Here is a 24,924-nt window from a genome sequence, read left to right as displayed (position 1 = left end):
AGACAGAGAAAGGCAAAGAGAGAAGGAAAAAGAGAAGGGTTGATAATAGACAGATATGAACAAGAATGAGAGGCTCTGTACAGCACTGATGATAAGCAATACTAGGAATCTGATCAGAAGCCCAAACCCCCAAGGATGATCAATTCAAAGAAAGGCAGACTACCACATTAAAAAAAAAAAAAAAAAAAAAAAAAAAAAAACTTGTGTTTAAAGGATCATTATGAGAATTCTTCAGTGGAGCTGTAATACAATGAAGATGATAAAAAAGCTTTTTTCCTTTGAAAAATGTGAAAACCTATGAACTATAGGATTCCTGCAGTAGCCAAGAAAGATGAAAAGCTTTGTAATAATTACCACTTTCCTGAAAAGTAAAAGCTCAGAGGCCAAACATCATATTTAAGAAGACATCACAGCATTCCCAGGGCCTCGGTTCAGGCAAGTGATCTCCCATATTTTAACAGGGAAAGTGGGATCACTAACCTTATGTGGCCCCATAGGTGGTTTTCTATGTGGGCCACCTTCCATGGCTCAAGTATAAGAAATTGATATAATATTAATATCATCCATTATCTACTTTTCTTCTATGATACCATGAATGAAGAAAGGCACTTGCTATGACTTAGCATCTCAAGAAGACACAAACGATCAAGCAAGAGGAGCAATCATTTTTAAGTGTGAGGTGCTCTGAATTTGTCCAGTACTCAAACACGTCTCATGCCTGTTCAAACTGAACAAGTCCATCAAGACTGGAAAAACTTTGCTACTAAACCATTAATGCACTAGACTCAGAGACCCAATTGTGACTTCTGCTGAGAAGCTGCTATTAGTACCAAAGGCCATACCCTCCTCAGAGCCATTATGGCAAAAAGCCAATAGTCTACTATCCCTCCACAGATTATGAATATTGTGGTTTGGTTAGAAATCAATAAATTTACTTTTTAATCATCCTTGAAGCCAATAGCTATTGAATAGTCTGCTGCAAACACCTAAAAACCTGTGCAATTTATTTTACTGCTGTTCCAATTACAGCATTTGTTTTGAACACATTTTCTTGCTTGCGGTTTATAATCAGACTTAATATTATACTTTTACATGTGAAACAGATTTATAATTTTGAAAAAGAATATTCGATGTATTCGGTATTATTACTTTGCCTTTCACGAAATCTAAAAGAATTACTGTACTTGAAAAATAAAAATTTGAATTTGAGGAAGTATAAAATCTTTATAATAAATACTAAATATGTCTGCAATAAAACAAATAAATTAAGACCTCAATCTATCCCTTTAACACTATAGTAAGCGAAAATAAATACAGATTTTAAAATCAGGACATCACTTGTTTAATGTCCTTGCCTTTCCGTTTGAGAAATATGAACATATTACAAAGCCACACAACCATTTCAATATTATGTTTCATTCTAACAGCTGTTCCAATGGTGGTTAAGACCAGTGCCCACATTCTTTCTTACAGAATTTGAGATGATATAAAGGATTGGGCTGGGAGAATGGTCCCAGAAGAAGACTTGAACGTCTTTCTCTCTCTCTTTGTCTTTGACTCCTTGCTTTCTGCTTGGCTAATCTCACCCATCATTTAATGTCTAGCACCAGCCTTCCTTCATCTAAGAAACTGTCATGAATTTTTTCAAAATTTCCATGACATTTATAATCCCCACGACACTACAGTATCTTATAGTTCTAGTTCTTCTAGTTGTTTGTATATGTGTATCTTTTCCTCCCTATTCTTTTATGGCATGACAATTATTATAAAACAGCCTGCTGAGGCCCCAACATACACAAATACCATTGTAAGGAAAATAAATATGTGTTTAGAGATAGAAGTTTTAATTTTAAGGTCCCTGCTTTATTACTTACTATGAACGTGGCTCTACAAAAAATACCAAACTTGTATGAACCTTAATTTCCTCATCTGCAAAATGAGAATGATGCTGGGTGATGAGAAAGGAGGAAGAGCAAGAGAAGGGACAGGAAGAACAAAAGAAGTCATTGTCAGCACAGCATTGTGGAAATTACACTTTGGCATCAGATAGACCTGAGCTGAGACACCAAATATAAGTTACTTAGGATCTCTGAATCTGTTTCTTCACTGATGAAACTGTAATAATAGCTCCTACCCTGATGTCTTTTCTTGTTAACAAATAAAAGGATATAATAAAAGACCTGGCCCGTAACACTGCCTGAGACAAATGATAGAGATTATTGTTATACTAATGATCATAATAATAAGTCATACTTGATCCCTGGCCTCAAGAGGTTCCCAGTCCACCAAAATTAAATAGAGAAGCATTGCTGTCTCAATGTACAGCCCCACATGCTGGCCAAATGGGCTGTACAGACGGTGAGAGCCTTAGGGGATGAAAGGGAAGGGAGAGCTAGCTGAAAGCTTCAGCAATGTAGAAAGTCTCCATGGACAAGCAGGGATTTGAAGGGCCTCACCTGGTCAGCCATAAAACAGAAAGGCATTTCAAGGAAGAGAAACAGAATCCAGACAAAACAATGAGAAACAGATTTGAAGAATGAGTGTGTTGAGAAAGTTTGTGTTGAGGATCTTGGGAGATAAGGCACGGTAAATATAAGGCTCAGTAAAGCACAGTTCCCTTGCCATTCCTTCCCCAGTATAAGTGCTCACTCCATGCTTTGCACTTTCCGACAATAAAATCCAAATTCAAGTGTTCAAAACAGTGTTCTAGAGGCAATGAGAAACCAGTGATGACTCCTGATTGGAGGGAAGACATGATGAGAGGTACACTTTAGGAAAAATAATCTGCGAGTGCTGTGCAGAATCTGGTTAAGAGGCTGGTTACTTCATAATGTCCAAAAGACAGAAACAATCCAAATGTCCAACTAATGACTGGATAAACAAAATGTAGCATGTCCATCCAATGAAATATTATTAAGTTATTGAATGGAATGAGGTACTGATACATGCTACATGTGAGACTTAAAAATACTACTAAGGTTAAGTGAATGAAGCCAATCACAAAAGGTCATATATTATAAGTCCACCTGTGAAAGTCCAGAATAAGCAAATTCATTCAAACAGTAAGGAGATTAGCAGTTGCTTAGGGCTGGTGGGTAGGGAAGGCACAGTGAACAGGAATAGTGGCATGATAGCTGAACGGGTTGGACTTCTTTTTGACATGTTAATGTTCTAAAACTGACTGTGGTCATGGTGGCAAAACTCTGTGAATATACTAAAACATTGAATTGTATACCTTAAATGGGTGAATTGTATGGCACTATCTGTGAATTTATCTGAACACAGTTGTTTTGAAAAGAAACAGTTAAGAGCTACTGCAGTTGTCCAAGTCTGAATTACTGTAGGCCTAAGACTGATAATTGAATAGCATGGGAGAGGGAGAAGTGAGAACACATTCTCAGGCCTAGACTGAAAGGAAGATGGAAATAACGATTGCTTTACAAAGTCAGGCTCTTTGTGCCTTCTAGAACCTTAAACAGGGATGAAAGTGGGCAGAGTGGTAAAGAGCAGACTTTATCATCCCCCAGCATAAGCCTCAGCCACAAAGTAACAGTGACCTGGAACATGTCATTGAGCCTTTTTGAGCCTCAAGTTTCTCATCTGCAAAACGGCAGAAATGGTAGTATCTGACTCATAGAGTTGTTGTAAGGACTGGATGATAAAAATGTATTAATGTTGGGTAAAGTGCCTGACACATAGGAGATCTTCAGTAAATATTAGCCATCATGATCATCATTATCATTATTCATAAATACTTTTGACTAAACATGGACAATAATGGAGAGGGTGAAGCTTTAAATTTGGAGGAGTAGTCTGTAGGACCTGGTATTTGATGAAGCCTAGGCTGGGGCTTCCTGTCATTGTCATTGGAATACTTATTAGCTGATGTGATTTCACTGCCCAAAATAACTTTTAAGCTGTGTTTCCAAGCAGAAGAGCGAAACTTAATAGCCAGTCTATCAGTAAGAAATACCCTCAGAGAAATGTGGCCTTTGGCTACCCAAAGGTAACCAGGGATATTGGGCAGCACTAGACTACTTTGCCATAATTCAGGCTTGGCCATTTCCTGCCTGACAGATAAAAAGGGAATACATATCCCAAAGCAGTTATAAACACACTGTCTTAGTCTGTTCAGTCTGCTATAACATAGTAGCATACACTAAGTGGCTTATAAACACCGTAAATGTATTTTGCACCATTCTGAAGGCTTGAAGACCAAGATCAGGGTACCAGCATGATCAGATTCTGGCAAGGGCCCTCTTTTAGGTTGAAAACAGCCAACTACCCCTAGTATCCTCACATGGAGGAAAGACAGGGAGCTAGCTCTCTGCTCTATTCCTGTAAGGACACTTAATCTCATTCATGGGGGCTCAATCCTCACTACCCAATCAGCTTCTAAAGGCCTCACCTCCTAATAATTTCACATTGAGGGTTAGATTTTAACATATGAATTTGTAGGGGAGACATTTAGTCAAACTTAACTCCCTTTACAAAAAAAGCTTATCGAGCTCTAATTTAAGTTATATTGAGCCTGTATCTGTGCCCTTTATAATTTTCCATTTCTTTCAAGCTTTTTTCCATTTTAAAATTTTTATTCTTCTTCACTGTATTTTACCAAGACCATTGTTAATACCAACATTGTTTTTCAGTAGGCCAGAGGATCGATTCCCTATTTGGCCAAGTCTCACCTCAGGTACAAAAAGTGGTGGAACTCAGGGCTCCTGGATGCTTTAAAAGATGAGGCCTGTTTACATTTCATTCCATAGCCTCAATGGCCATGCTACAATTGACATCCATAGATCATGAGGTGCTGTGTGTGTAGTAGATACAATGTGGTATGGAGGAACAAGTGCTGAGTGGGAACAAAGCTTTTCCACCAACTTTTTGAAAAACTCAGAGAAATTGCTTTTTGTTTTTCTTTATAGACCACAAAGTCCTCTTCTGGTTGCAACCTGAGATTCTTTATGTTCTCGTCTGACCTCATGACTCAGGCTTCAAACTCTATAGAATATAAACTACCAGAGTCAACCTTCATGCTCATGAACTCCTATCCTGAAGTCAGTCAGGCCTGGATTTAAACCATCACTCTGATATTTGACCTGCTCTCAAACATCAGATATATGACTTAACCTCTTAAAGACATAGTTTCTTCATCTGTCAAATAGTAAGGATCCAATAAGATGGGGCATATAAAGCAATTAGCACAGGTTGGGACACATAGTAATCACACAATAGACAAGTAATTATCATTACTAGTACTCAATATTCACTATTTCGTAGATATCTAAATGACATCATCATCTTTTTAGAATATGTTAAAATACATTATGTTGCACTAAAATACTTTAGAATGCATTCCTGGCTGGCATGACTAGAAAAAATTACATAAAAGAATCTAAACTTATAGAACTGACAGATTAGAAGAGATTACAATAGAGCTTTTTCCAAATAATTCATCACAGGTTTCCTGCAAAAAAGTAAACTTCCCTCAAGAAAATATGATTCAATTCTTTAAGATCATTTCCATTGTGTAAAAACACATGGTATGCTTGATACAGATCATGGAGAGACATTTGGTTGACTTCCGTTGGCAATAGCAGCATTCCAGAGTGACATTCCCTGGGAATGCTAATCCTGTACATTTGCAAACTGAGGCTAATGCAAACTTGTGCTTCTAATGCAACATGTCTGAATAGTCATCCTAAGATGAGTCCCTCTCATGTGCATGACAGGAATCTTCCAGCTGACCAAGCACACTCCACACACAAAGGCCCTTAAGCCTCCTGGTAAGTCCACAGAGGCAGTCAAGATTGATTATGCTCATTTGTCCAATGACTCAACAGAGCCACAGAGAAGTTGAATGACTTATCCAAGTACATCCAGCTGGGCAGCCACTGATTTGGTGTTTAAAGTTTAGGGTTACTTCTCACTATACCTGCTGCATGGTTTTATTCCATTCCAATGTCATGAATTTCTGAAGGAAAGTTGGGCTTTGCTTGCAGGAGCCCAGAGTTTTGTAGTTTCCTGCTGACAATGGTCTTACTGACCCTGTATTTATTAATTTTTAGTGCCGGATAGAGTACCAGCCTTTACAAATGGAATGGGAGCAGAGAATAATAGATTTCATGTTCTGAGATGTTCATCCTCATTATTGTTTCTAGTAGCTGATTTAAATATTTTAATGAATCATTTTATTGTGCTTAAGCTCAGAGAAAATGTGAGCAAAGACAGTGACTTCTAAGATCTAGTTAGGATTCCAAATTTACTAATGAAAATACTACGTAAAGTTAAAATGTAGCTTTGAAATTCTTTACCAAGGGGTTTTAAACTCTTCATTGCCAAGTATGTAAGAGTCTGGATTTGCCCACGCAACTAGTGCCATGAAGGCCAGAGAAGAGACCAAGAAGACTCTAAGAAACTAGGGGGAAGAAAGCGAGAGTGCCTGAGCAGCATCTCTGTAAGACCACTATTACCGCCACTGAACAGATGAGGAAAGCAAGCCTTGGGATATTTCCAGAAGGCTTCAGAAGCTTGTAATTATCCTCTGTGCAGAGGCTATGCTATTTTTTTCTTTGTTATTCCACTTTTAATATGTATGAGACCCTGGGGATATAAAAGTGATTAAGACATAGCCCTGTGTCCTTAAGGAGTACACACTAAAGTGGGGAGGAGGGGTGTGAACAAGTAAATTGACAAGTATGATAAAGTGTGATAAAGAGGGCAACACACTAGGAACTATCATAAGAGGCACCTGGCCCCTGGTAATAATGCTTACAGAGTAAGTTAATGCCTAAAATTATGGTTGTGAGGGAAGAAGCATATTGTGACTTGCTCCTTTAAGATGGCTCTCCCTGAAACAAAAGCAACTGGTTATTTATCATGAATACGTTATACACCAGAAACCTCTTAAATAGCCCTGGCCACAAAATAAAGTAGGCCCCACAGATGGAAAGTAATAGAAAGCCTTAGGTCATTGATAAAATATGCTGATCCTGAAATACTCATCCTTCACTGCTGAAAAGAGAAGGATCAGGTTATGGAAGCTGGCCTAACAGGCCATCTGCCAGGGTTAAGTGAATATTGTGAAGAACAGTTCAAAATAAATATTTATAGAAGTAACTGAAGAATGAGAGAAATATGGAGGAAAGCAGGGAAAGGAGAGACAGAGGGAAGGGAGAAAAGAAGATGTAAGACAGATTAGTTTGACCCCTCTTCTTCTGTAGATTATGAGACTAGTTCATGAACATATATTCAGACCCCCAAAATATAAAATATTAATTGACAGAAGGATATTGAATAGGAGGAAAGGATGATAATGATGATCACAGTGACAAGAAGGAAGAGGAGAGGAGAGGTAGCAGTGGCAGTGGCAGCAGTGATGATTTTATCGAATATCTAGTATTATTTCAATGAATTCATGAAAATACTGTAGTGAAGCAGCAAAAGTTAAAAAAAAAGGGGGCGGGGGGAGAAATGTGGATTCAAGTCTTGCTATCACTCCCTAGCCGTCCACATCGGGCTTCAGTTTTCTCACCTTTAAAATGAAATAATCCTATCCCACCCACCAGGAAAACTGTGAAGACGAAACAAGATGATGGAAGTCAACAGCCTATGTAAATTCTAAAAAGTACCATTCAAAAGTTATCATTTTTCATAATTGTATTTCCCATGATGGAACACTGTTTGCCTTTGACATAAAAGAATGCACTTTTCAAGTCCCTTGTGATTTATAGATCTCAGTAGGGTACAGATTTCTTGTTATTTTCACATCCAATAAGACACAGAAAACTACGTAAGAAAATATATTCTGAAGGTCAAAAGTCGCAAATTTAGAGTCCCAGTCACTGGAAGTTCTAAGCTATGGACAGTCTGATAAATTCCTTAGTCAGGTATCTGATGAGACCCTAATGACTTGTAACCCCCGCTCTGCCTGGTCAACTGACATAGAAGAATACTGTGTCTGATTGACTTGGAGGCACGCACACAGAGGAAAAACGTGATGGACTCGGCTATAAGAAGATGCCAGTTAAGACCATGGTCAACATTTTGGTTTATTATTCTTACAAAAGTCATACACAAGCTCATGATGAAAAATCTCAGAGTATACATGAGAAAATAAAATCAACTAAGATATGTCATAACTGTACTACCTATAGTCAACCATGGTTAATACCCTTTAGTGTGTATTTTAAGGTCTCATTCTGTGCAGTATGCATGAATTTTTTTTTTCTTTTTTATGTTTTATCTCTTTTTTTTATTTTTAACTTTTATTTTAAGTTCTTCAGTACATGAGCAGGATGTGCAGATCTGTTACATAGCTAAACATGTGCCATAGTGGTTTGCTGCACCTATCAACCCATCACCAAGGAATTAAGCCCAGCATACATTAGCTATTTTTCCTAATGCTCTCCCTCCCCTAGCCCTAACCCCTGACAGGCCCCCATGTGAGATGTTCCCCTCCCTGCGTCCATGTGCTCTCATTGTTCAGCTCTCACTTACAAGTGAGAACATGCGGTATTTGGTTTTCTGTTCCTGTGTTAGTTTACAGAGGATAATGGCTTCCAGCTTCAGTCATATCCCTGCAAAGGACATGATTTCATTCCTTTTTATGACTGCCATGTACACATGGAATTTTAAAACAACAATGACATATAGTGATCTTTTTTAAACAGTAAGAATATTTTATTACAAAAATAAGTGAGTTTTATAAAATGAAAAGTATTAAAATAATGAATGCAAGGAAGAACCAGGACAATATGATGAGGGTACCACAATAAAATTTTCTACTTTTTATTCTCTTGACAGGTATTAAATCCTGGTCCTGTGCTATCTGTCCTTGATCTCAGAGATGCAACCAACTCATTAGTGTTTATTAACCACCAACTCAGCAACAGAAATGCTCTCAGATGTCAACACATGTCACATGTGGAGTAAGCACTTCAATACCAACTAAGGGGATGAGAATTGTAAGATGTATGCCAAAGTGTCTGCAGTATGTTTTTGGATGATGACAAAAGTGAAAAAAAAGACATGGCAGGAGAAAAGGCAGAGAAGACAAATGCATGCTCTAGATATCATTCTCTTTGAAAAAACTAGGGCTTTCACAGCTATTAAGAGCATGGGTCTGAAGTTAGGCAGACATGATTTGGCATTTGAGCTCAGCCACTGACCAGTGGAGTGACCATAGAGCAGCCACCGTTTTTTTCTGAGCACCCATTTCTTCACATCTGAAACAGTGAATATTATGACCAAAACTTCTTCACCTGGCTGTTGGGAGGCTCAAGTGAAACAATGCATGTTAAATGCTTAGAACAGAGCATGGCATATAATTAGAGAACCATAATAGTAGCTCTTTTTTAGGCTGCCCTATACAAATCAACCAAAGGAACCCTTAGGGATATAAACTGTAAAAAATCTAGAGATTATTGAGTCCAAACCCTTCATTTCTCAAAGGAAGACAGCCTCAAAGACAAAGAGATCATTTACTCATGACACACATCTATTTTCAATTAATTCCCCAAATACTTACTGAGCTTCTGGGAAAAACACTGCTGGGTAGAATAATATGTGTCTCATAGAAGATGCTTACAATTTGTGAAAGTTGTTTAATTTCTCTGTGTCTCAGCTTCATCATCTAAAAAATGGGAGCAATTTTTTAGAACACTGCCTGGAATACAGTAAGCTATATATTTTTTTATTTTTATATAAATATATATCTGTTGTAAATATTTACATATTTTATATTTGTATACTACAAATAAATATCTACATGCATTATATACATATAGATGCATATATATGTATATATTTCATTTTTATATGCTGATATGGTTTGGCTTTGTCCTCACCCAAATCTCATCTTGAATTGTACTCCCATAATTCCTACTTATTGTGGGAGGGACCCAGCAAGAGATAACTGAATCATGGGGGCAGTTTCTTCATACTGTTCTTGTGGTAGTGAATAAGTCTCATGAGATCTGATGGTTTTATAAGGGCTTTATAAGGGGTTATCGCTTTGCTTCTCCCTCATTCTCTCTTGCTGCTGCCATGTAAGAATTGCCTTTTGCCTTCTGCCATGAGTGTAAGGCCTCCCTAGCCACGTGTAACTGTGAGTTCATTAAACCTATTTTTCTTCCCAGTCCCGAGAATGTCTTTATCAGCAGCATGAAAATGGGCGGACACATATATTTACATATTTTAAAAACTAGAGTAAGGCAAAGATTATCTTCCTACATCACCAGCAGTTTAGCTTTTCACTCCTGCTAAGGAAAGTTGTGGGGACATGGAGTATTCCACAGCAATATTTGAGCATCCAGTGACTTGTTTTTCGGGTGTTGAGAGACAATTGCAGTAGCAGTGATGGTGGCCTCTTCCCCTTGGACTGCAGCATCAGCGGCGTGTCCTGAAATCTAGTGTTCCAGTGGTGGCTTCTCAATTCCCTACCTCTCTGCATGTAAAAGCAGTTGCAACTCCCTTTAGTGGGGCAGTTCTGTGGTCTTGGTCTATGTTTCATTCCTGGAGAAACAGCCTAAAGCCCCCACTTCTGCCACCTCATCAATTTTGTAAGTACCTAATTAACAGCACTAAAATACGTATTTTAGCTTAGGTTACCTACAGATGAATGTTGACTGCTACAGATAGGTAAAATCTCAAAAGGGAGAGATACAGTGGAGAGGCAGCAAATGCACTTCAGCTGGTGGGAACAGCAAGATCAGGTACATGCAGCATACTTTCAGGCAACCATGAGGAGAAGCGGCCTCTGGCCCACCACAGCACTTCTGGCAAAGGTTTTCAATAGGGACTGATGCTCCAAAATGAACTTCATGATCATGTTATCAGACATTGAAGAGGACAGGACATAACTGTGTACCACCCCAATGAGGCAAAGCTGGGAGATCCTCAGTATCATTACAACCCCTACGAGTTCTCTTTTATAACTGGGGAAAGAAAATCTGGAGATATATAGTTATGGCATCATACTCCAAAGATGAAGATGTTTTTAGCAGCAAGGATAAAGATAGAACCGAGGCTGCCTAATACTGAATAACTTTATTGCTTCTAAACAGAAATTTTTGATTAAAGCGTATCAATATTAACTCTATTTTATAGGATTCCAGTATTTCTGCCAAGACAGTTCTGTTGCAGTGCCACAGAAAATGTCCCCAGTGAAACTGTTTCAGTTTATGAATGCTATCTATTTCTAGAAAAAACACACGCTACTGCTTCTCATAAACAGGGAAAGTTTACATAAGAGAAACAAAACAGAACACCCAAAATTAACAGTACATTTAAAATAAAATGCTTTTCTGTACTGCCGGAAAATGAGCACAATGAATAGCTAATATATTTTCCTTATTCTAAATTCTTCATACATGAAGCATTTTTTATTTATTCATTTTTACCCAATAGATTAAAATTTAATCATTAAATTGCTGGATGAACAACATCCTCCCCAATCTAGGCTGTTTCTACGTAGAAAAATAAAACATGTGGGTAGTGATGTGGCAGAAACATTGCAAAGTTTTATTCCATGACCATTTAGTAGTAGAAATGATCATAAATCCTAAGACCAATAAAAACCAGGGCCATATTTATTTGATACCGAAAAGAGAATCAATCACTTTCTTATTTTGCAAAGACAGAGAAAGTGCAATCTTTAAAGTCAAACAAACATGGGATTAAGTCCTGGCTCCCACACTTATTATGTACATGATCCTGAGCAACTCTCTCAATCTTTCTGAGTCCTGATTTCCTCATCTGTAAAATGCGGGTTATGATACACTTACTTCACAGGGCTGTTGTGAGATGAAACATAATAATATTTGTAAAACTCTTAGCACAGTACACAACATATAGTAAGCTCTCCATCATCATTAACCATCAAGTTACCCTGCTTTATTTTAAAAGCAACATTGAGATACTACTCATATGCTACAGAATTCACTCATTTAAAATATGCAATTCAATGATTTTTCATATTAAAAAATATCACAGTTGAGCAACCATCACCACAGTCTAACTGTAAGATATTCTTGTCTCCCAGAAACAAAACCTTGTACCCATTAGCAGTCCTTTTTAATCCCCATAAAATGTTGCCAAGACCTTAGGCCCTGGAGCCAGTCACAACTGGTCTCAAATCCAAGCTCTACAACTTACTAGCTACATAACCCTTGGCAAGTTGCTTCACTTTACCTGCTCTCAGTTTCCTCACTGTAAGAGGGAGATGCTAATAGTACCTGCCTTATAGATCAGTTGTAAGAATCCAGTGAGAAAATGTATATACAGTACCTGCTAATGTCTCCCATAGTGAGCCCCAGATAAATGGCAGGCATCATCATTGCTATCCTCCTTTTCATACATTATGCTAATTTTCCTCTTCCTTTTCTTTACATGTGTTTCATATCATTCCATTAGAACGCATTTCCAGGACACGGAACAGTGCCTCACACATAGTAAATGCAACTTGTATTTAGTGAATTAATTGCTCGATTATGTAATAGGTGTTTGTGTATTTTTCTTTTTCATTTAGACGAGGTCCTATTCCAGGAAATAAAATTAAAGTGGCTTCTTGAGTAGTGCTAAGAAATTAGCAAAACGAAAGGTTAAATGTTCATATCTAATGCCAACTAGAGGCTGTGTCTATCAAAACTGCTCTAAATTATCAAAATCCCTGTCTAGATTCAGCCACAGAGACCTATTGGGATTGAGTCACATTCAAGAGCTCCAGACCAACCCACCATCTCTCTCTCCACCAGCCCTTCTCATACCCTTCAAGTGTGTGAACCCGGCAGGGTTCTCCAACAGCTCCAAGAAGGTTCTTACCAAAAGCTCACAAGGCTAGTAGATTATGAACCCATGACTTCAAAACAGGCCACCTGACATCAAAGTCTATGCACTCTTGGCCACATCACACTCCCACCTTGCTAGAATTATTAATGTTTCTTCGGGAATTAAAAAGAAAAGTATACTCCCTCTTTGTGCATTCTACAATGGTGGCAGGCAACACAAAGATATGAAAACAGTACGAAAAGATAATCATTCAATATTCAATCACAGATGTTGTTACTTCAGACCAGGTGAGCAGTGAATTAGACTTGGCTTATCATTTGAAATACATGGTTAAATTTTAACAAATCACCTCTTTACCCTTTAGTAAAAGTCCATTCACAATTCCTTATACATGATGAGAATACCTTTTAAGTGTTGAATAAGTGGTAGCATGATAGAATAGAAAGAGCATTGGAGTGGGAAGTATACGGTTAGGCCACTAAATGCTTGACTTGGCCAAGTGCCTGTTGCTACTCTGAATCTCTACTTCCTCTTCCAGAAAACGAGGAAGGCTTAAACAAGGATGACTAAGTACCCTTCTGGCTCCAATATTCTCAGATTCTCTGGTGTCTCTAGGCAAAGCAAAAGTGACTTTGGATTCTCTTAACACCCACTTAATTTAAATAATTAATGCCTTTACAGCCTTGGATGGCAAGTCATCAAGTGACTTCATCATGAGCTACTCTGAGAAAAACAGAGAGTTCAGGTCTCCTTCTAAGGCCTCAGGGCCTGGTTAACCAGAAGCTGGCTTGCTAAAGGGAATGAGAAAATTAATGCTTATGAAAAAATGCCCTTCGTATAGAATGATTTGCCTTAGAGGGTCTGAGTTATTTTGCCTTAAAATAAGCAAGCTCCATTATGCAAAAAAGAGAACTGGTTCTGCTTTGGAAAATACAATTACCTAAAATCTAGATGCATCAAACAGATTAATCAGGAGGCAACTGTTCAAAGACATAGATAGACTCAAATTTTGGCTCTGACAAGTAAACGCTAGGTATATAAACTAGGTAGGCCAGTTGTGTTCAACAATTAGACATTTACTGAATACTTACTATATTCCAGGTTCCAGGTCAGGGGATGGGACTATCAAACTGAGTACAATTAGTAGTTTCCAATGAAGACCTCACTGTCTTGTGAGTGGAACAAATGCTTAAACAGGAAGCTTTTCTGGAAGAGATAACATCTGAGCAAGGCATTGGACTTATCCAACTTCTCTGAGCCTCTGTTTCTTCATCTGTTGAATGAGGAACGTGAAGTCTGCCTTATAGGACTGACAAGAGAGTTCAGTGAGGACATCAGTGAAGAAACTGAGCACAATAAAAATCCATAATGATAGTGCTCATGATGTTTTCTCAATATAATATAAATAGTGACTTAACTAATCTATTTATTTTTATGTTAATTATTTCTTGTCTGCCTGACTCACTAGAATGCTCTACATCAGGAAAGAGATCTTTATTTTTTTCTAAATATATCCCCAGAACCTAGAACTGTGCTTTACTTATAGTAAATGCTTATTAGACAGTTCTGGAAAAAAGAAGAAACTAGAGAAAACTTTGTGATTTTTAGAACTACATAAAATACAATTGAAGATAAAAGTGTATGTATTATACAAATACATTTTCATGTTAAGTCTCTAAGCTCTCCCTTTCAATCATAAGTCCTTCTTTTATGAAAACCTGACATTGACAGAAGAAGTAAAGTAGTCATATATCAGCCTGAAAATTCCACTGGAAGTCACAAAGCCATCTCAAAATTAATGTGTCCTAAATGGAACTCTCACCATTCCCCAAAATCCATTTCTCCCAGCCTTCCCATCTCAGTAAATATGACCATGCAGTCCTACTCTTCACATCCTTCCAGTATGTTTCAAATCCGCTAGTTGATTATCCAACATCCATAGCTGCCTTCTTTCTTACTAACAAAGCTCCCATTTTATTCTGTGTGACCACATATCTGGCTAAGAGATAGCATGTCCTAGGCTCCTTTGTAACTGATATGTAAAATACTGTATCTAGGTGGGGCTTCCAAGGATTGCTCCTCAAAGGGACTGAATATATGGTAAGAAGGCCATTTTGCCTCCTCATCGCCATCCTCCTCCTTGCTGACTGGAAGGCCAGCAGGCATCTTGGACCAAGAAGTGACTTTAAGGATGAGAGACCCATTCTAACTCTGGAAAACAGAAAGCCAGAAGGAGCCTGTGTCCTGATAATATCCTGGAACTACCATATCTACCCTGGACTCCTCTCCTCCAGACATCTTTCACATGAAGGATATTTAAGCTACTACTTTGAAAGTTTTCTTTTATCTAGAGTTGAATGACTTTCTGATACAAACTCTCAGGTCAAATGTTTGATTTCTTCATAACATTTCTTAATAGTTTTCATTAAGTTATTCACTTTTTTCAGGGTTCTGTTGTTTTGTTGTTTGTCTTCTCAAAAAGAAACGTGAACTTCATGACTACAGAGACTGTATTTTTGGTTCACTATCTTTTAGCATGTGCTTGGCACATAATAGAAGCTTAATAAATATTTTTCACATGAGTGATTCAAATATCTTGGATATTACCTGTTATATCATGGGTGCGCTAGGCCAGTTCCATTTTTTAAATCACAAAGGGCTCTTTAACTCAATGAAAAAACACAGATATCCAGGATCACTTCTGTGAATACAGCTCAACAAATTTTACTGAGCACCTACTAGGTGCCAGGCCTTATGCAGGAGACTAAAGGAAAGTGTTCCCAAATGTTCAGTTCAAGCAGGTCATATAAAAACTGTCTTGATTTCAATAGAAAATTAATAAAAGCAACCCGACTCTTATCATGGGCTACTTTGAAATCTTACCAAGAAATATACGTTTGAGTGATCATTGCTAATTTTCATTAAAAATGTATAAATTCAAACAGTGGATGTTCATTTTATGACATCAGTTTAATATTCTTAATTTATTTTGTTCATTTCTGGCATACTTTGTTTCCATTGGTATTTTTCTTTCTAGGTCAAAAAAGTTTCAGGAACAAATATTTTTAATTTATCCTGAAAACCAACTTGTTTTGAGTAATTAACATATGACAGACTGTAATAATTCTATTATAGCTTTGTCTTTTCTAGTAGTTGAATTCTTCCCATGAATATTGTTTTGACATTTTTCGAATCTTGAGAAAGAATATGAATATTAATATGAAAAAAGCAAATGTCGCTTCTCATTGCAAACCTAAAAGCTGATTTTAAGTCTTTCCGTGGAAACAACCTGGAAGTTGTGCTGAAGGTTGAATCCTGTTGCTTCAAATTGGTGAAGAAAAGAAAAAGGAGAGCAGGGTAAGAAATCCATTTAGCACTGTGCCTTGTTAACCAGAAAAGGAGAAAAGAACACCAGGGGAAATATTAGTGAGGAAAGGAAAGGCCAAATTGAAGAACATACAGCAGGAGGGAGAATGGTACGTGGTGACCATGTTCCCATCTCTGCCATAACAACCACCTGATTACTGATGACTATACTTCCCTGGGGACTGCTAACAAGAAAGTAAAGCAGCCCATTCTGCTTTCCAAGATATGCTGTGCTACCAACTTGAACATTAAAAATATCAGTCACAGATGAGATGAGAAATAGCCAAGCTATCAAAACTACTGAAAGGAAGTACAGAAGAATAGTATCAACTACCATTAACTGCAAACTTACGATGTGCCAGACACTATGCTAAAGGCCTCTTAGAAGTAATCACTCAAGTAAAAAAAAGAAAAAGCAGACGAAGAAGAAGAAGAAGAGAGGAGGAGGAGGAAGAGAAGGAGGAGGAAGAGGAGGAGGAAGCAGCGGCGACGGCGGCGGTGGTGGCACCAGAGACCATTTAACCCAATGATTCTCAACTTAGGGTAATTTTGTATACCCCAACAGAAAACATATGGACTATATCTGGAGACATTTTTATTTGTGACAACTGGGAGGGGAGGTGCTATTGGAGTAAAGTTGGTAGAGGCCAGGATTACTGCTAACCATTTTACAATGCCCATGACAGTCCTACACAGCAAAAAATTAATACATCTAAAATATCAGTGGTTCAATTATCTCAATTAAGCTCTATACTTTATGGTACAGAGGAGATCAAGGTCCAGGGATGTGTGTCTTATTTAAGGTAATTCTGATCTATCTGTCCATCTATATATTGCACCTATATTTTTATCTATCTGTCCATCCATCCATGCATGCATCTATCAGACTTAGTTTAAAATTTCACTTAAATAAAGGGTTCTGCTACATTAAAAGTGCGAAAATCACTGCTCCAGTTGCCAGGTATTCTCAGAGAATGGATGCAGGTGTTCCTTCCATTTTCCAAGAAACCCACTGGTATCCACAAATACATATAACTCTCTGAGTTAACTCTTGTTACTATCATTATTTTTAAATGAGAAGCACAGCTATCTAAACAAGAGAAAAGAGATCATGCACCTCACCACCCCAACCCCAACACATACACATTACATCTCACAGACGCCTGGGGTAATACTTCCCTGTTGCTCAGGACCCATACAATCAATGAGTCCCCTGTCCTTCCTCAATCTCTACTCACTTGTTCGCTCAATGAAGCATCCTCTTTCATGCTTCCTCACACATTCTATCCTCTTCATATTATATCCTTGGTATAAGGCACTAAGCTGGGGCTAGGTGTAGAGGATAAGGGGATCTCAAGAACAAGGCACAGTCCAGGTCCACTAGAGACTCCAAGGCTGGTAGGGAATGGAATGGGTAATTAATTATTTTCTACCAGGTACGCCGTGATAAGAATCTCTACAGTTCACACAGTCCTATAGGGGAACACAAGAGAAAAGGAGTACATATGGCAAAACGATGAGAGAACACTTCATAGAAAAGGCAGCAGGCACTCTCCATGGCCAAAAGCAAGTAGCAGATTGTCCCTTTGTAAGAATGTACGTAAAGATGCTCCTTGACTTACAATGAGTTTACAGCCCAATAAAGTCAACATAAGTTGAAAATACTGTAAGTCAAAAGTGCTTTTACAAGTTATGATATTTTCAACTTACTATGGGTTTATCCAGACATAACCCCATCATAAGTCAAGGAGCTTACTATATGCGTATTGCTTTCATATCATTTTAAAAGTTGAAAAATTGTAAGTCAAACCATTGTAAGTCAGGAACTGTCTGAACTAGGAAATGAGGAGACTCCACAAAAGAGGAAACAGACAGAAAAAGAGGCCCCAGATCCATCCAAGTTTTACAGCTTTTGACATTTAAGCAAAACAACAGACGCTTCCTGAAATCCCCTATATGCCTTCCACTCAATGGTTTATAGACTATCACCAGAGAAATTTTTAATGTAAGTTTACCTACCTTGGAATCCAATGCCCTTCACTCCCTACCTTAAGCCACATCTCCCTCCTCAGGAACCTGCTAAAGGATACAGACTGATCTCTTCTTGACCACCAGAACTCCCTGAGAGCTTCTCACCTTCCTGCCTTTGCCAGTATCTAAATCTCTCCCTCTCAGCTTTTGGAGGCTGAGGCAGGAGGATCACTTGAAATTACAAGTTCAAAACCAGCCTCGGCAACATACTGAGACCCCCCAGCTCTACAAAAACAACAACAAAAAAGCTATGTGTGCTGGCTCATAGCTGTAATCCCAGTGCTGTGGGAGACCAATTCAGGAGGATCGCTTGACACCAGAAGTTCAAGACTACCCTGGGCAACAAAGAGACCTCATCTTTACAAAACATAGAGACCACTAATACAAAACCCCATCTCTACAAAAAAATGTAAAAATTAGCTACACATGGTGGCATGCATCTGTAGTCCTAGGTACTCTGGAGGCAGAGGTGAGAGGATCACTTGAGCTCAGAGGTTCGAGGTTATAGTGAGCTATGATTGTGCCACTGCACTCCCGTCTGGGCAACAAAGCAAGACTGTGTCTTTAATTAATTAATTAATTAAACCTCTCCTCCTCAGTGCACCCAAGTCCTTATTTACCTTTCACACTGGGGGTTTGCAGTCTGCCAATAATAATTAGAATTACTCCTTGTATTGATTGCAACTATGACGCTAAGTAGTAATTAGTGAATAACATCTTCATTTACTGAGTACTAACCATGTGCCAGACACTGTTCTAGGTCCTTTATGTGTATTACCTTACATAATCCTCCCAAGGATGTGCTGTCATTATCTCCATTTTGTAGTCAGAGAAACAGGCACAGAGAAGTGATATAAGTTGTCCAGGTCACTCAGCTAACAAGTGGCTGAGCCGGTATTCAAACTTAGTTCTGACAGCCCCATGGCTAAGCTGCTTTCTATCATGCTATGCAGGGTTCCTAGGACCTGCCTGCTCTGTGATGCCACTCTTGAGTTCCCAGCTCTCCAAGATCACCTGTTGCTCTGAACTCTGAAACACACAGGGTCTTCAACTCTTGTAGTTCATGTTAACTTTGTTAATGACATAAATTAATAGTAATGACAGCTGACTTTAAACAGTCCTTCCATAATGCAGGCATTCTTTTCATTGCTTAACCTAGGTTAACTTATTTAATCCTGGCAACAACCCTATTATCATCATCATCCCCACTTTACAGATGAGGCAAATGAAGCACAAAGAGGTGAAGGCACTTGACAAAGGTCCCATAACCAGTGAAATCGTTTGGCTCTGTGTCCCCACCCAAATCTCATCTCAAATTGTAATTCCCAGAGGCAGAAACCTGGCGGGAGGTGATAGGATCATGGGGGTAGTTTCTCTCATGCTGTTCTTGTGATATTGAGGGAGTTATCAGGAGTTCTGGTGGTTTGATAAATGTCTGGCATTTCCCCTGAGCGCTCTCTCTCTCTCTCTCTCTCTCTCTTCTCTCTCCTCTTCTCTTCCTCTCTCTCTCTCTTCTCTCCTCTTCTCTCTCTCCTCTCTCTCTTTCTGTCTCTCTTCTCTCTTTCTTCTCTCTTCTCTTCTCTTTCCCCCTCCCTGCCCCCACTCCGTCCCTCCCCCCCTCCCCCTCCCCCTCCCCCCACTGCTGCCATGTAATCCCCATAGCCTTCTGCCTAGACTGTAAGTTTGTTAAGGCCTTCCCAGCCATGGGGAATCGTGCATCAACTAAATTTCCTTTGTAAACTACCCAGTCTCAAGTAGTATCTTTATAGCAGTGTGAAACAGACTAACAACAACTAGTTAGTGGTTGAGCCAGTTTATGAACTTAGGAAATGTGGCTCCCACGCTGTCACCTGTCTTCCTAATCACTGTATTGTATTACCTCTTGTATACTAACTCACTTAATCCACGCATCAACCCCATGAGGTAAGTACCATTATTTCTATTTTTATAGCTGAGGAAGCTGAGGCTCAGAGATGTTAAGTAGCTTGCCTGAGGTCCCAAGGCCAAAAGGAAGAGGAGCTAGGATTGGAATCCACTCAGTCTGTCTCCAGAGTCCATGGTCTTAACCTCTATACTATGTCCCCTAACCAGTCATAAGCTGTCTTGGGCCTTCTCAGCTGGGTCCTTTAATAACCACCCACCAGAAACAGCAGGTTTGAGCCCAATAAAAAGTATTTTCAAGCCACACTGCTAAAGGGCCCCAGCAGGTTTCCCCCCAGGTCTACTTGGGAACTGACCTCAATTAGTTTGGGACATGTCCCATGGGCAGCTTCAGAGCCTGGGCTTCCTAGGCCTTCAGGCCCTGTGGGCTGTAGACCAGCCAGAGGACTTAAGCCCCCTGCCTCCTTAGCCACAGACTGAAGTCAGGCCTGAAGTGACAACCAGTTTCACTATTGAAATACAGATGAATAATGAAGGCAGAGGAGGCAGAGAAAATGACAAGCGTATTACTCATTCTTAAACTACAAAAGTACAATTATGACCTTACTCACTAATAATTTCAGGTGGCATTCTGCTGACAAGTAAGGATGACTCTGCATGCAATAGAATTATTTAATATAGTAGAACATGGTATGGGGAGAAGCATATAATCATTTATTGTTGTTTATACTTCCCCTAAGAGCTTCCAAAGTTATGATTCTGATATCACTATAATTTATTACATTTCTTTCTATTCCTCATCAATAGAGCTTTTCACAAAATGTTATCAATTCTCATTCTTTATGAAAAGATCAGACAGGATTTAAATGTTTATAGTGTTTTCTTAAGTCCGATATCTCCACACCATTTGTAAAATAAGCAAATTTTACGAGCAAAAGAAAGAGCATGCATACTAATTTCGGAGATTCGGATTTCAGAAGTTGCTCCATCACTACCTATATGATCATGTGCAAAGTAGTCATTCCTCTAGGCATGTTTCAATGGTACCCAATATTTGATTTACGGCCTCACTCTGTAATCCAGGCTGGAGCACAGTGGCAAGATCATGGCTCACTGCAGCCTCCAACTCCTGTGCTCAAACTCTCCTCCTGCGTAGCTGGGGCAACAGGCATGTGCCACCATGCCTGGCTATCTTTTTGTCTGTTTCGTAGAGATGGGGCTATTTTGCTTAGGCTGGTCTCAAACTCCTTGGTGCAAGTGATCCTCCTGTCTCGGCCTCCCAAAGTGCTAGGATTATAGGCATGAGTCACCACCCCACACTGGGGATTTATTTTAATGAGGTATTTAATCAGGTATACAGACATGGAAATGACTGTCAGCAAGAAATGTGTTTAGTACACTACTCAAAGGTCCCTAGAAGCTGGAAGCACACAACACCACATAGGGCCACGGGGGGAAGCACCAGGACCAGTCAGGAGACAGAGGGAGTGAGAGAAAATGTAAGCAAGAGCATTTATTCTGGTTTCTGCAGGAAGGAACAGGTAAGACAAGGTAAGCAAGCTTAGAATTGGCTAATTTGAATAATTTTACTGGACTCTGGAGCAAAAAGGCTGTCCCTAGTTGTCTGGTACGTGGCCCTGCACTGATTAGGCAAGGAGACAGTGACCCAGACCATGAGATTCTGATAATGAAGGCAGTTGGGGTATAGGCTTTGTACTGTTTGGTTTGCATATGAAAAGACACTCAAAGCTGAATTGTTTTCTATCTCTAGCAAGTGGCTAACACCAGGAGGGGCAGTCCCTCCAGGGTCTATAAGGTCCCAAGAGGCTAAAGCATCAGCATACAGAAAATAAAAGATGACATTAATACAGACCTCAATTCCTTTCTCTATAATTGGGAATGGTAATTGTGGTGTGGAGTTATTTTGAGGAGTAAATATCATATCTGTAAGTGCAAGTTTCTCTGTGCTATTCCAGAACACACAGAAGTAAAGCTGTTAGAAAGAAATCGTAGGGAGGTGGATGTTCATTCAAGATCCTGCTCTGAGCAGGTTTTCGTCTCTACCACTCCACTGGCACCATACTTACCATGATTACCAATGACCTCTACATTGCCAAATCCAATAGGCAATTCTCATTCATCTCATTCAACCCTTCTGTGGTATTTGACATGTGATATATTTTCTATACATGGCTTCTGTAACCAGCACTCTTTTGATTTGCATTCTTTCTCTTTGGCTACTCCTTCTTATTCTTCTCTAAGGAATCTTTAGATACATAACAGGCTTCTCAAAATTCAATATTGAATTCTTGATTACTCCCATCCAAACATTTCCCCCTCAGGCTTCTTCATCTTCGTAAAAGGACTGGCATTTACTCAATCCCTCAGACCAAACTTTTTGGCACTATTCTTGACTCCTCCTTAACCCTCACACCTGCATCCAATCCATCAGCAAATCGTGTAAACCCTATCATCAATAATATGTGCATATCTCTAGGGCAGGGTTGTCTAACTTAGGCACTATTGATATATTGAGCCACATAATTCTTTGTTGTGAGGGGCTGTCCTGTGCACTGTAGGATGTTTAGCAACATCCCTGACCTTCACCTACTAGACACCTGTGGCAACCCTCCACCCACATTGTGACAACTAAAAATGTCTCCAGACATTGTCAAATGTTCCAGGGTGGGGGAAGCAAAATCACCCCCGTTGAGAGCCACTGCCCTAAACTAATGACTTCTCACCACCTCTGCCCAAGTCCAGGCCACCACCAGCTTTCCCCTGGAGTAGGACAACTGTCCTGTTCCCACCTCTGCCTTCTACAAGTTTATTCTCAAGAACATCCACTGATCCTTTAAAAACATAAGTCAAATCATGTCACTTCCTGGCTCAAAACCTTCTAAAAGCTTCTTATTGCATTAAAAAAAAAAAAAAAAAAAAAAAAAAAAGGTGTTCTTACTGTGGCTTACAATGCTTTGTACCTACTCTTCTCTCTGCCAGGCATGCTGTTGTCCAGTTGTTTAGATGGCTCACTCACTATATTGAGGTCTCAGTTTAAATGTCACCTCCTTGGAGAGGACTTCCATAGCTACAATAGCACTCCAAGCACTATTCCCTTCTTTTTTTCTTTTAAGGCACTTATTACAACTTGATATTATATACTTGTTTATTGTGTGTCTTTTGTATTACAATGTCAGCTCCATGAGGACAGGGACTTTATCTTGTTCACCCCTTCCTCCCTACTAAGAATGGTACTAAGCACACAGCAGGTGTTGAATAACAATGTGTTGAATATATGTGATCGAAGTCCTAAAATTAAGGCCCAATGTTATGTGCTGCCTTAACAGGTGGTAAAATCAGGAGGGCCTTGAATGCCATAACCCAAGTTCCCTTTCCCAATCTACTCCTATAGATAAGGTCCCCTAGGCAAATAATCTTCCTTAACAAGGGGACCAGGCACATTTGTTGCTTGTATATGAGTAGGGAGTTTCAGTTCCCTGCCAGAGTGTAAAGTTATTCAAACCAACCAATCACATCTTCTCAGGGAACAGGGCATCCCACTCTCTTGATACTACAAAGCCTCCCTCCCACAGGCCCTGCTGCTCCAATTTCTTCAGGAGTTTCACTTTGTTCATCAGTGAACCCCCATGTGTCCTTGCATGGCATGTAGTGCCCTCGTCTCTGGAATGTGAGCATATGTCCCTAATAAACTGCTGTCAATCTTGTCTGTTCAATGACAGGTGTCATGTGTTGAGTCATCCACGTAACCCTAGGACATGAATCTCTCCCTCAACAAAGGGATAATAGGAGGCAAGTAAGACAGTGTATGAATGAACATAGAAATCTGTTCACAGCTAAGGCCTACCAGATATGGGGATTTAGCTCTTACTTCCCTCTAAATCTTTTCTTTTCCAGGATAAACATCATCCAGTTCCTTCAGTGCCCTCACAGGTCTTGACTCCCAGACCCTCTCCTCCTCATACACTACTCTGGATGTCCAGATCATACTCGCCTTGCAACACAGGGCCTGCAAGTGAGCATAGGAACTTCTATCCACATGTGGGCTGACCACTGAAATGAAAACAGCAGATCCTGGAGTTAGACAATTTTGGGTTCTGATCAAAGCTCTCTAGCTTCTACTCTGAGTCAACCTAGATAGGTTACCTCACCACAGTTTCCTCATCTGGAAAATGGAAATAACAGCAAGTTCCTCATACGGTTTTTGTGAAGCTCGATCAAAAGCATCTCTATGGAGTGAGGCTCAGAGTTGAAACTCAGTTAACAGTTGCTATTATTAACATAATCAAATAAGAAAAGACAAATGTTCCACAGAAGTAAACCAGGATTTAGGGAAGAAAGCAGGCTGAGGGTGGCCTGAGGGTAACAGCCTAGACTTCCAAATGAGAACTCTCTCACATGGTTCCTCTAGCAAGAGGATGCAACTGCTAACTCCCATCCCAGCTGCACAGACAACAAACATTCTTGGGCTCCAAAACAGGAGTCCAATTACCAAAATCACATATGTTGTTTGCTTCTGTCCATGAGACCAAAAGAAATCTTTTAAATTTTTTTTTCAAAATTAAAAGTCCCAAATGTTCATGACATGGAACGAGGACCCAATCAATTAAAATGAATTATGGAAGCGAGGGGGAAAGTCACAAAAATAGAAATTGATACACATCTCACTTCAGGAGTATTTTTACGTCTCCTTAGAAACAGTTTCTCTATTCATATTTAAGACTAATTTTTCATAAATGATTTCAATCAGATCCAGAAAAAAACCTGTTGTTACTAACACTAGAAATTTTTTGGCAATAAAAAGATGTTCAGCTCTTTCTCAGCTTGCAAAATTATGGA

General features: G+C 39.2%; 1 protein-coding gene across 6 annotated transcripts in view; it reads right to left on the bottom strand.

Annotated features, from left to right (window-relative positions):
* Nucleotides 1–24,924, bottom strand: part of FGF13 (fibroblast growth factor 13) — a 604,280-nt gene that overhangs the window by 487,405 nt on the left and 91,951 nt on the right. The window contains exon 3 of one of the 6 annotated variants that reach the window (XM_074392005.1): nucleotides 9,530–9,634. The exons of 4 other annotated variants lie outside the window; for them this stretch is intronic. The gene's annotated coding sequence lies outside the window, so the exon portion shown is untranslated. Of the gene's footprint in view, nucleotides 1–9,529; nucleotides 19,752–24,924 lie in introns of those variants that run through there. One more of the 6 variants, XM_074392006.1, reaches the window with a different exon arrangement.

This window comes from Saimiri boliviensis, chromosome X (assembly GCF_048565385.1).
Source record: "Saimiri boliviensis isolate mSaiBol1 chromosome X, mSaiBol1.pri, whole genome shotgun sequence".
Taxonomy (NCBI): domain Eukaryota; kingdom Metazoa; phylum Chordata; class Mammalia; order Primates; family Cebidae; genus Saimiri; species Saimiri boliviensis.
This window is presented reverse-complemented; position numbering and strand designations above follow the sequence as displayed.